The sequence below is a fragment of the Rhamphochromis sp. 'chilingali' genome (genome assembly GCF_963969265.1).
Source record: "Rhamphochromis sp. 'chilingali' genome assembly, chromosome: 7".
Classification (NCBI taxonomy): Eukaryota; Metazoa; Chordata; class Actinopteri; order Cichliformes; family Cichlidae; genus Rhamphochromis; species Rhamphochromis sp. 'chilingali'.
Genome location: NC_137934.1, coordinates 3,539,920 through 3,553,181, shown reverse-complemented (window position 1 = coordinate 3,553,181; position 13,262 = coordinate 3,539,920). Strand labels below are relative to the sequence as shown.

Sequence of the window (13,262 nt, the reverse complement as noted above, 5' to 3'; positions counted from 1 at the left end):
TCAGCTCCTGCATTCCTCCCCTGGTGAAATCATATTTTCTAGCCGCCGCTGATTTGTTTGGTCACAGCGGCGCCTGCATGATAGATGTTTTTCTGGCTGTGAAACACCTCCTGTACCCCTCTCTGCATCCCCTCCTCCACCCAACCCTCGGCCCCAGAAAGTTTGGAGGTATGTGGACCTGAAAAGAAAAAAACGGTTTGTCAGTCTCTGCAGAGTCTGTGTGAAGCACCTACAGATGTTGGCAGTGAGCTCGTGGAGCTGCTAATGCTGTGCATGGCTGGCCGCCAGACATTATACTCAGAATAGCAATGGCACTGAAAAATGCTTTCCCAGCATGCTCAGCTCCAGGTATCATCTCTGCCAGGAACAACATACAGCAGAGGAGTGGAGCGCTAGGAAAGGTTTGGCTCGGTCACTCAGGCGCAGCTGGCTGCCGGCGGAGCTCACGGGCGCGTCACTGCAACTCCCCCTGGCTTCTGCTCCGCGGCTGCTGAGTGAGCCCTCATCTGGGACTCTCCTCAGCTCTTTCCGGGACAGTGGCACGGCTGCCCCTCTGTTGGTCTTCCTTGGTCTCTTGTGTTCTGGGGGCCTCTGGATGTCTGGAGTTTTGATCTCCTCCACACCTGCTTCACGCCCTGGAGGACGGGGCTGTGGCCCCCCCACACCCTCTAGCAGATTATTACATGAAGGAACCTTTTAAAAAAACAAGCGCGTCCATGCTCACAGGTGTACACACGGGTGATCACACCCACAAACTACACCCTTTTTGGCTCCTACCTCAAAGCACACTGTGTTCTGTTGATCTTATGTGCTGCACAATAATGTTTAACATTTAGTATTTACTGTCATATTCCCATATATCATTGTGATGTTGTTTATTCTATTACTCTTGTTCTCTTCTGCTTGCTTTCTTTTTTCTTTCTCAGCAGGTGATCCAGGTGATTGATATATGCATTTTTTTTTCTCTGCCCGTTCTGTTGGTTTTTGTCTTTTGCCCTTCTCCCACGTCCCTCTTCTCAGCTGTTTCTCTTTCCCTCTTTCTTTCTCCCCTTCTTTCCCCCAGTCAAGTCTGTCCCGTATTCAGTAAGTGAAAATAAAATAAACAATAAAAGGTGAATCAAATGGACCATTACGGCAAGGCTGGGATGGTCAGTTTGGTAAAGTAAATCCGTTGGGCATCTTTCTTTGCCTTTAGACAACAATTCTGAGGGCAAAAGAGCCAAACGGGACAGGCCAAAAAAAAAAAAAAAAAAAAAGGAAAGGTTTGGCTGAACACGCAGCCAAACTTTAAGATTATTTCCTAAATAAATGAGTAGAATTCTGCAGATGCACATTGTCAACTCATCAGTTTTTTTTCTTTTTCTTTTTTCCCAAAAGAAGAAGAAGAAAATCATCTGGGAATATTTTGGGTAAACTGTGGCATCTTCATTACGTAATACACTAACCAGTCGTTTCATTAGGTACCCCTCTTCAACTGCTTGTTAACACAAATATCTAATCAGCCAATCATATGCCAGTAACTCACTGCTTTCAGTCATGCAGACATGGTATAGACGCCCTGCTGAAGTTCAAAATGAGCATCAGAATGGCGAAGAAAGGTGAGTTAAGTGATAAAGTATTTCAGAAACTGCTGATCTGTTGGGAGTTTCCCACACAATCATCTCTAGGGTTTACAGAAAATGGTCCAAAAAGAAATGAACGTCAGTTTTCCCAGCAAAAATGATTTGTTAAAGTCAGAAGAGAATGGCCAGACCACTTGTTACAGAACAGCATCACTGAATATATAACACATGCATGTTTAACCTTGAAGCAGATGGGCTACAGCAGCAGAAGACCGCACTCCTGTTAGAAGATTGGGGGGAAAAAAGGGTCCGAATCTGGCGTAAACAACACCATCCTGTCTGTGGTGTAATGATGTGTGGGATGTTTTCTTGGCACACTTTGGCCTTCTTAGTACAAAGTGAAAAATATTTAAATCCCACAGCCGACCTGAGTGCTGTTTTTGACCATGTCCATTCCTTTATGACCACAGTGCACCCATGTACTGACGACTGCTTTCAGCAGGATAACGCACCATGTCGCAAAGCTCAAATAATCTCAAACCGGCTTCTGGAACATGACAATGAGCTCACTGTACTCAAATGACTCTGGGTTCCTCCGGCTCTGGAGGTAGAGGAGGTTCGACACCCAGCTAGGGCTGCATGTGGAAGTATCCTTGGGCAAGATACTACAGAATAAGTTTCCCTGATGCATCCAATGGCGTGTGAATGTGTCTGCAATGTTAGACAAGGTGCTTGTGTAAAATTGTGTGTGACCAGGTGAATTAAGTTTATAGTAAAAATGAGTGCTCAGTTAGAGAGAAAAATATGGAAGTCCATTCACCCTTTTACCATTTACCACAGTCAGAAGATCTCCATCCAATAAAGTATGTCAGTATGGACCACAGTCTCTCACAGTGTTTCCTGGTAGAGGAGCCAAGATTGAGGAACGCAAACATGTTTTAATGCTTTTAACAATTTCTGACTAGTTGTCCTTTACAAACAGAAGGTTTTCATGGTGTGGAGTGAGACTGCTTTATTAACCCATTTAATCCCCAATTTTTCCCTGCAAAATAAGTGCATGTATTTACCCCTTAGACTCCCCCTACACACAATGTGTTTAATTTGGTTCATGTAATAGGGGGTTAAAACGGTGGGATTAAATGAATATGTCTTCTCTATGACATCATTTAGCCAAATACTGTAAGAAGCCAAATATTTAATGCAGTCTGAAGGTTGAAATTTTGGCCAATGTGATGTACTTGCACATGCATTTACCTCATTTAAATGCTGTAAATATAATATTATGAAGTTTTAATGGAGGTTTCTGTTTTGAGGTAGGGTTTAGACAACGTGAAACGGGTCTGTCACTAACATAACATATGGCTCCTGTAAAGTAGTCCTTGGCATGTTGTTTAAACATCCTGGTTAGAGTCATTTTTCATTCACAGGGTTAAAGGTGTGAAAAGGTGCACTTGAACCCAAACTATAGTTTAGGTTATATGCGGTATAGTGTAATGCTAAAGTTAAACACAAAACCCGTCTGAAAACTGGGTAAAAAAAGTCTTCAACACAGTGCCTCCCAAACAAGACGCCTCCAGCGTTTGGCCCTCTTACACTGCAGAGGTTATTTGCTCTTTACTAAAGGACTGTTTGCTCTCAGTCAACAATATTATAACAATAACAGCTGATAACAATTGATGTGGCCTTTGAGTCAAGGCACAAATGCCAAAGACCACTTAGTACAAGCAACGCCTGACTGAACTGACAGCCTGACGTGAGCATTCACTGAATTTACCTTGAAGTTGAATCTTCTTCAATTCTGGCTAAAAAATGACTGAATAGATAATTTGGGGGATGATTAATAGGGAGCATCAAATTTCTAAAGCAATACATTGTACTGCCTTACAATGTATGGTGGGTTTATGCCTCATGCTACTTGACATTTCCTGAAATGAAATAGTTTGCTCATGTAAAGTGGGATCCCTTTTATGTCATTTCAGGAATACTCACCTGGGCCGTTTTAGTTTAGAACCTTTACTGATTTTGCTGAGAGTCACAGCTCTCATTGACATTTACAGCTATGTAAAGTTCAAACAAAATTAAATGGCAAACATGCAAAATTAACAGCTAGTGGGGTGGGATTTAAAGGCTAAAAAGAACGTTTTCACCCAAACAGAAGCTAAACGGGAAAAAAACTGGACTGAAATTACAAGAAACACATAACTACATGACTGATAATGTTTCTTTGTCTCTGCCAAATGTGTAGCTAACTTTTCATCATCATCATTTACTGAAGACAACGTCAGTATTATATTAAGACTTGTTTTGGTTTAATCCAACCAGCATCATCTTCTACCACATCACTTTCACAAATGAAGCCCAAAGAAAGTTGTGTCAAGGAATTTGGTTAATGAGACTTTTGGGAATTCTCGTGTGCTCATTTCTTTGTCAGCAAGTCAGAAATCTGGTTTGATTTGTAGCACGGTTGTAAACTTTCTGTTGCGTCATTGAGTGCTTTTTATTAATATTACAAAAGTCTGTCTTGTTTTTTTTAATGAACCTGAAGTTGTGCAGGTTTAATCATGTGGTGGTCTGACTGTTAATGCAGAAGAAACCCTATTTTGGTGGTGGGGTGATGCTGAGGGTATCAGTGCTCCACCATGGCGATGATTTGTGTATTTTTAATGCTACACTGGTGCAGGAGATGTTCCGTGGATCGTGCTGCATCAAGTCTCATTCCAGGTGTCAAGCCATATTTGTGTTCTCGGTACCTAACACAGGATCTTTCAAGCATTAAAACAGTGCGTGTGTTGTCAGGGCCGAGCCTGTGCGAGGTTGATGTTGACGGGTGGCTGAGAGGCTCCAAAGTGGCCCGTGTTAAGGTCTGCGCTGTGTGGCCTCTGCCAATTACAAATCTCCGAGCCCGAAACAAAATGTCTGCTGTGCGAACAGATCAGCAGGAATAAACGAGGCAGTGTGCGGCACTCGGTGAGGGTGCCTGCCTCTTATAATTAATGGGACGATTGACTTTGGCATGGAGTGTGCCGGCCCAGACTGATGGCCATATGATTTGTCAATATGTGTCCTTTCACCTCATAATTCCACCCCCACCCCCGGCAAAAACACACACATACAAACACTGCCTGAAAACCAAGCAACAGTTTCGCCTTTTAGCAACTTTCTTATCATACAAATCGTACCTATTTTCACTATCTTGCCCTTGACACCAGTGTGAAGGGAAATTTCACTTTTAATATGGAAATAATTAACTACATCAATACCATTAATTCAACTGTGAAAAAAAAAACCCCATTGCATATACGTCAGGCTCAAGGTCAGACGATACAGGACTTTAGCGTAAGGTTAGTATTGATTGTAATTATCTTTCACCCTGAGGTAGAATTGTTGCTCATTTGTAACCCAATTGTCCTGTATTTGCTAGCTCTTATTAGACAGGCACGGCTATCATCCAATAATCCTGACACACTGACCGAGATGCACACAGCTCAGTCAGCTCAATATCCAATTTAACTTCCCAATCAACCTTTTGCACTTTCCTTCACTGACATTTACTTCACATCATACTCTGGTTCTCCGTTTAATGAGCGAGTATGCATTTCTAAAATGTTAATTCACATGGATAAACATATCGAAGAAGGAGCAGTGAATGGGCATTTGTCAAAAAAAAGAGTAGTTATAAAAATATTTCCTTGCAAAAGATATATCAACAATAAGCAATATAATAGTGCATCTTTGGAGATGTGAACAGTGAGCGCCTCGAGACGGCTGAGTATGTGTGCGCCATTATTTTGAAAAGTAAGATGCAAGCAAGTCCACACATGCTTTCAGTCTAGCTGTAACTGTGTTTGCCATATAATACAAAGCAAGAGAACGCTACAATATTAGAAACAAAATAACAGGATATTTAACACATAATATAAAGCATGATTAGCTATCTGTGTCTTTGCATTGCATCAATACTGGTAGCTTTTTTGTCCAAATATAGTAACATCTGGCTTCCAAGAACAATATCATGGGCAGCAACAACACTGAGGCTTCAAAATGTTCAAAAATGGGTTAGTGCTGCTGTGCCTCCATCTTTTATATACAGTCTATGGTAGACATTGACATCAGCATTTTTGCCCAAAGAACTGCTGCTCACTGGATCTTTACTCTTTTCAAGAAAAAACGATTCTTGCAGGATTTCTTTGAACCACATGTTGGCCAGGGCCTGAATCCTTACGTGACCTCCTGTAGTCCACAGTGGATCTCTGTCCTGGTGTTTGTGAGTGTGTCCTGTGAAAAATAAGGTGTTATTTTTCTTTTCACTAATATATATTAAGCACTTGTGCTCCAGTGTTCATGATTAACCAGAGTAGTGTAAATCTCTTGGTGATGCCTTATCCTCGACTGAGTTTGGCCAAACAAGGCAGTAGTCACAGCCCTCCTTCCTGCTGAGTGCTTCCAACCTCGGGACCCCCCACCTTTACTTATTCACCTCACTTACCCCTCCCAGCAGGAAGAATCAGCGGTAGGTCCACAGCGGTGATAAAGAAAGCCCAGGTGTTAAAACAGTTGGAAGGAATACAGCGGGGATGGTCGGAGGAATACATCAGCTTATTTAATTTACAGAAATGAATATCCATGCATATCAACAGACCACTGATTAATCAGAGCAAAAGCCTCACGTCAAACATGACCCTGAAACCTGTCTAACTTGGTGAGATTCTGTTTGCCCCTATTTCAATTTCTAACTAAGAGACACATCTCCGAGAAGATGTTTTAAATGTTTTCCTCTCATTGCAAAAAAGTGCCATATTTTTCTTGTTTTCATGGAAAACTAGGGAACAACTTTATCAGCAGACTAACACGCTTAGGTTTGTGGCCTTGATCTGGGCCATTACAAAATACAAAACAGTTAGTGTTTAAATTAAAAAGTATACTACAGAAAAACAAAATCAAATGAACCAATCACACATTCACACATAAACAGGCTGACTAATTGGTATTTAAGGGGAGGGTACTCGCCTACCGGTCGAACCAGAGCCCAAATAAGCGCTGGATTGAACCACTACAAATTTAAAGGGTAAATCACCCACAAAGTCAACCACGGAGTAAACAGTGAGCCCCCAGCATGACGCAGAACTTAATGCAAGCTCCACATAAGGATAAAAATAGAATCAAAGATGTCCCTGAGTTAGCAGTTGGGAAGGTCTCGTGCTGCTTGAATGCTGCTATATTGAGGTTTCTCATGTGACATCAAGTGCACAGTTCTCAAGAGTTAACCCACTATATTGGATCAGATAGCAAAGTTGCTAGCAGATTGCCATGGTAGCCTGCAAATATTCACTAACCACTAGCTGAATGATAGTAAAATGTGCAAAAACAAACGAGAAATGAAGAAGCTTCGCCTTCAATGCAAAACCTGTGCTGTAGCTAACATGTATGAAAAGCCCCAACTTTTACTTTGAAGGAAAAGGGTCTCAATTTCCAGTTCCTGTTTACAATTTCACTGCAGTTCAGAGAGGAGCTGATCACCCTTTTTTTGAGTGCATCACTTTCATTTAAACTAGGCTTAAAGCACAATGTTAGCCAAACCAAAGCAATCACGAGGATGTTTTTGCTAACTTTGTGGAATACACGTTTTCCCCTAGCAACAGGTGGTTGCCAGCTGGTTACTGTCATGTCTATAGGCCTATGTGACACAGGCCTTATTCACTTTATGTTACAGTGATGGTCACACATTCAAAATAGTGGACAAGCTAACACCACATGACTGTATAGCATGACATACATTACATGCAATAGTGAATCTTAACAGTGCAGAAGAAACATGTCTCATCTCTTCACCGTTTTTAATAATGCTAGCTAACACACAGAGAACGAACCTATGCTGCCTGAAGACATGGATACAGTTTTGTTAAAATCCATGGATGTCATTAATTACAACATTTTTTCACTGGCTATACAGAAATGAGTGTGTTCCAAAATGCTACCGGACCACTGAAATGTCCCTTTTTGGCAGTTAGCTCATTGCTCAGATTATCCTTCATTTAATTTTTCATTTAATTGTTAATATATAAATGATTTTGAGATAGTATCAACAGCCATGGGGGAGGTCTCTCAGTAGAAAACGCTGTAAAAGTTATGAAAATACACTTATGAGTCCAAAACTTATGCTGTCCAGTAGGGAGTCTTTGCTTATGTTTGACACCCCCTTGTTATAGTGTCCGTAACAAATACGCTAGGATAGGGTAGGTTTTGAAATAAGATGATCAAAAAAAGAAAAGCTGTAATTAAAAAGGAACCTATATTCAAGTATACAAAGCCAGGGTCACACATTTGATCTCGACAGCTTGTTCAGTGGCAGCCCCGGGGCAAAACCCCTCACTGAAACCCACAAGTAAGAGTTACTGAAACAAAATATCAAAAATAGTTGATCTCGCTCACCTGCTGATCAGAGCTGAAAACCCCCCCAAACAGTGTCCTTTTGCTGCTGACAGGACTGTGTTTGCGCATGTCTGCTCCGGTCATTGCTTTTGCATTTCAAAGCATAGTTGTTTGATTTAATAGCTTGGCTCTCAAATCAGTAATGGGTTGAAGGGTCACTGCGGAAAACAATGTACCGCTAATAAGTGACTCATTTTGAATAGAATAGAGGAAGCAAGCATATCTGATGGGAGATAACAGGGAGAGGGCCTGCAGGGGACACACAGTTAATGAGGACTTTTACTATAACACAAATATACAATGGATGCTCTTTATGTTTTCGTTTGATATTTTTTGAAATGTTCTGTGTTGAAACAAAAGACTCTGAATGCCCTCGAAATGATTTTGCATTTTAAGTTTTGCATTTCTAAACATTAACTGCTACACATTATCACTTGTTATAGTGTAACACCTTTACAATAGTTAACTATTAGCAGTCTAATCAGGAGTGGGGCAGTGCACCTTCACAGGGATTCTGACATCTCAACCCAGCACCCCCTCCCGGCTTTTATCCCCCAGGAACCTCCTGCTGCTTGTCTCCTGAATGCTTTCCCTCCTCCTTTCACCTCTTCTGTTTTTCCATCCTGACCTATTGTTTGCTGACTGATGAAGCACAACATTCAAACCGGCTTGAGCTCTTTGTTTCCGGAGCAGCAGGAGATACCTGGTCAACCACCTGAAAAAAGGAAGGTAGAATCTTTAGGTTTGTGGTAAGTACATTCAGTATTGTTTAGTTACTTTCCAAGAAAGAGTATGAGCTCTGACTGTCAAACACTAGACTATGTCCTGCTGAAAAAACACCCCTGAAACATCTGAAGCAAGATTTTCATTTGCAGTGACCAGAATCGACATGGAGTTAATCGTCAGAGAGACAGCTCAGGTCAAGGTGTTTGAAGACAAAGTTAAAGAGGCGAGACGACGATAGTTTGCACATATGCAGAGAAATGATAGTGAATACATGGGACCAAGGATGAAGATGAAGGCAGGAGGAGAAGAGCAAGACCTCCGAGTATGTAGTGAATGAGGACATGCACAAGGTTAGAAGTGATTTCGATTTAGACCGGACGCCCCTCTTAACCCTGAACGTTGACCTGATGAGTAGTTACATTTCTCAGGAGGTGGACGTCAGGTTATGTGGAAGGTAGGTATCTGGGTTTGAATCCACCATATGCCCCATGTCTGGGCTCTCTCCGGGTACGCTGGCTTATTCCCACAGTCCAAAGACATGCAGTTAGTTTGGTTAGGTTAATCGGTGATTCCCATAGGTGTTAATGATAGTATCAATGGTTATCTGTCTCTGTGTCGCAGCTATGCAACAGACTGGTGACCTGTCCAGGATGAACCCCACTTTTCTTATTCTATAGCAGCTGGGACAGGCTCCAGCCCCCCTGTGACCCTGAACTGGGTAAGCAGAAGAGAATGGATGCATGGATGAAAATAAAAAAAACCATTTAGTGCGAGGTTCAGTAGTTCAGTTTTCACTTTGCTTTTCTCTTGGTTTTTGGTCTCCAAGGTTTCATTGTGTGTTAGCCGTAATATCTGCACATCCTTTACAAAGAAAACAGCAAAGTCAGTATGATAAAAAGAATACCTCAATTTCAACTTTGTCAATATTCAGTTTTGTGTATCATACTGTATTGGGATATATTAGAAGTATTTGTATTTGCTAGAGCTATTTTGTAATATATTGTATTATTTAATATTATGATCACTCTTGGATTAATGAAGGATTCTGATCAGGATGGTTTCAATGATTATTTTTTTCCATTGATCTAACCAATATTCAAATTGAAAGTACTGATTTGTATGGTGCTATGTATGAATCACTACTTAACAAATAGAAAAAAGCTGCAAAAGCACACAAAACAAAACAGAAGTTGAATAAAACACAATTACAAAAAATGAATGAAAACTCACAAAACACAACCAAAGTGTTCATGGGGAGACAATAACGTGAAAATATCACATGTGGAAGTGACAAGCTAACAGTTATCGACTAATCAATGAATCCTTCCCTTTGGGAGTCGGTCTTGTTGCAATCTCTGGCATGTTTTGGTTCCTATCACTTCAGAAGCTGTTCTACAACATTATTGTGCCCCCCGAATACACCTTTGTTGTGTTTTTGTTATTTATTTTTTACATCCGTTGTGTTTTATTTAACTTCCATTGTGTGTTTTTTTCCTAGGTTACAGTGAGTTTGACCTCTCAGGACCACCATAGATCATGCAGCTTTTCAGCATTTTACATAAATGTGAAAACCTTCAGCTCAATGTATTATCGGACAAAACTCTCATCTCAGGCATGCTGCTAAATAGACCATGTAAGTGAAAATTTGCAGTTCTTTTAGAGTTGCTTTTTGAAGTGTATTGAATGGTAATTTGACTGTGCTGTAAAATAGGAATGTGTTGGTGTGAAAAGCAGAGACAGGTAGCTACAGCTGTTCGGTGTCCCCTCTCTCCTTCATCCCCACCCAAGTGGGAGGTGTTGAGGTGAGAATGAAGCCCTCCCTCCAGCTGCAGTCCCTCTGACCCAAACAGTCAGGGCACTCCCAGCTTTTGTGGAAACAAGCTGACAGGAAAGGTAAACATAAAGGTGTGGAAAGAGCCTCTTCCTTTGGTGGTCTCATCAGTCACAGAGCCCCGCACCAGTTTAACTGCAGCTTTAAATCACGAGCGGAGGCCGTGAATTCAAACATCGGCCAGCAGAGATGAGAAATTATGATGTGAGAGCTGACGTGATGATGTGAGAGAATGGAGCTGCTTTTCGCCTGTTGTCAAGGAGATGTCTGGTGTATTGTGACCTCTAGGGGTGGAGACCATGGAGGGGACATCAATTTTAAAAACTACACTGCATGTTTCTGTGTTCTTATATATCTGTACAAAACACTCCAGTGACCGATCTGCTTTATCTTTATCTTACTGCATACTGTTTTTTATAGTTTTTTTTTATTAAAAACTTGTTTTCATGAGTTTCTTATTTTCTTTATTTTTTCCATTCTTATTTAACTTTTTATTTTTTATGATGGCAAAGCTGTCTTTAAAGCAACGCGCCAAAAACAAACTTATAACAACAAATACAACTTGATACAACTGATTTCTGGTAACCATCCATCCATTTGCTTCTGGTTGTCCTTTTCAGGGTCGCAGGGGGCACTGGAGCCTATCCCAGCTGTCATAGGGCGAGAGGCGGGGTACACCCTGGACAGGTCACCAGTCTGTCGCAGGGCCAACACACAGACACATTCACACCTTTGGGCAATTTGAAACTGCATGTCTTTGGACGGTGGGAGGAAGCCGGAGTACCCGGAGGGAACCCACGCAAACACGGGGAGAACATGCAAACTCCACACAGAGAGACCCCGGCCTGATGGTGGAATTGAACTCAGGACCTTCTTGCTGTGCGGCAACAGTGCTAACCACCATGCTGCCATTGATGTGCAATAAAATGATAGTGGGAATTTAAACTGTTAAAATGACTTTTTGACCTAAAATCAGTTAAAAGTACATAAAACTAGGGATTCCAGTTGTCCTGTTTTATTCGGGACATCCCATATAATGAGCAAAATTGGTTCGTCCCTTATTCTACCTCAAATGTCCTGTATATTGCCATTGCCCGCAATGCCACAGATGGCACACTTACAAATACCAAATCTGATTTGGCCGCAATTGTAACAGACGAGTGCTTGTATTTGAATATTTTTTTATTTTTTTTCCTTATTTGTCGAAGGAACTGCCCATGTGATTTCTGTCATCATTTACTGCAGCTTTGTATATTGCTTTAGATGAGGTATTGATTAAACTGAAACCAACATTGTACTGCATTTTTATTATAAGAATATGAACATGCATTTATATTTACACTATGCCCAGCTGTCTGTGCATTGTGCTTCTGCCATACCAGAGTGTCCCTTATTTGGTAGTTATAAAAGTGGCAACCCTAGGTCAAACATATCTCTCATGACTGATATCAAGTCATTTTAAGCCAGACGTAAGATTCCCATCACCAAGTAGAAGCTGCAATCAATTGTTGGCAAAATGACTCTTCTGTGTAATTTATGTAACTGGGTAAAAAATCTCATTGACATTAAAAATGTGTTTTTTTTTTTAAGAGAGATCTGGTCAAGAGAGCACCAGAAATTGTAAGAAATATAACATCACAGTTCTATAAGCACAGTTTAAGTTTCCAAAAAAGGAGAGGATTGATTGTAATCCGGTACAATGAGTAGAGTAAAAAACATTTTTTTATATATAACCCCTTCATAAATACTCTTTACTTCAGTGTATTTACTCATTTAAGTAAAGATATTATGCATAAAAATCAAAGAAAAAAATCAGTTTTAGTAAACGATTACCAGAACAGTGTAGTTGTCCGTAAGTTACGGTCATGGTATTTCAGCATCCAGTTAGCGCTGCCAAAGCATAAAGGGAGTACCATTAGTTCCGCCCAAAGTTTTTAAATTCAACATTTCTATTAGCTCAACAAACATCAGCAAACACACAAACTGTTTGTGTGCAGTTTGTCGTACAATGTGTTGCTAGCTAAAATTCCAGCAGCTGTAATTCCCATTTGTACTCACATTTTTTTCAAATTCTCTTTCACTGCTTGTGTCTTATGGAAGAAGATGCATGATTTATGAAGTTTAACAGAGTTAGAAGTTAGCAGGAAGTTAGCGTGCTGTGTTCCATCAAAAGATGACACACTGACCGTGGGATTTCTTGAAAACTGAAACGTATAGTTCTGCTATCAGCGTGAACATAAATGAAGACAAAAAACTAAACTGCAGCATTTTTTAGGATTACTGTTGTTTGGCTAGCTGGTATATAATGGTCTGCTACGTGGTAGCTAGCTATGGCTAGGATAATATGAACACATTAGCATAGTGAAGCTGGACAATGAAGGCTACCCTTTTCCATTTTTTTTTTTTACCCTTTTCAATAAAAGTTAAAGTGAGGGTCCCCAATGGTCAGAAACAAATGTAGTTGCATGGCAGTAAAAGATGCTGAAAATGGGCCACACTAAAGTTAGGAGAACATCTGAGATGATCCATCCATAACACAAGGTTCGTCATTAATGTACTACTGCATGGTTTGGGTGAGTGCTATCTAAAATTCTTAATCCTCAGCTTCATCTTTCTTTGGACTCAGAGAGATTCTTTTGTGACCTGTTCAAATATTTGGTGTCTGGCAAACCATGGGGTGAGGGACAAGCTTTTGAAAACTGAGCTTTAAAACC

General features: G+C 40.7%; 1 long non-coding RNA gene across 3 annotated transcripts; it reads left to right on the top strand.

Moving 5' to 3' along the window:
• The first annotated feature begins 8,605 nt into the window (after positions 1 to 8,605).
• On the top strand, positions 8,606 to 12,029 carry LOC308399979. 3 transcript variants are annotated; one of them, XR_013972282.1, is made up of 5 exons: positions 8,606 to 8,740; positions 8,867 to 9,171; positions 9,339 to 9,435; positions 10,216 to 10,350; positions 11,169 to 12,029. It is a non-coding gene; the product is annotated as an uncharacterized lncRNA (long non-coding RNA). The 3 variants fall into 3 exon arrangements; XR_013972283.1 differs by having other exon boundaries at positions 8,867 to 9,435; XR_013972284.1 differs by lacking the exon at positions 8,867 to 9,171 and having other exon boundaries at positions 8,612 to 8,740.
• The last annotated feature ends 1,233 nt before the right edge of the window (positions 12,030 to 13,262 follow it).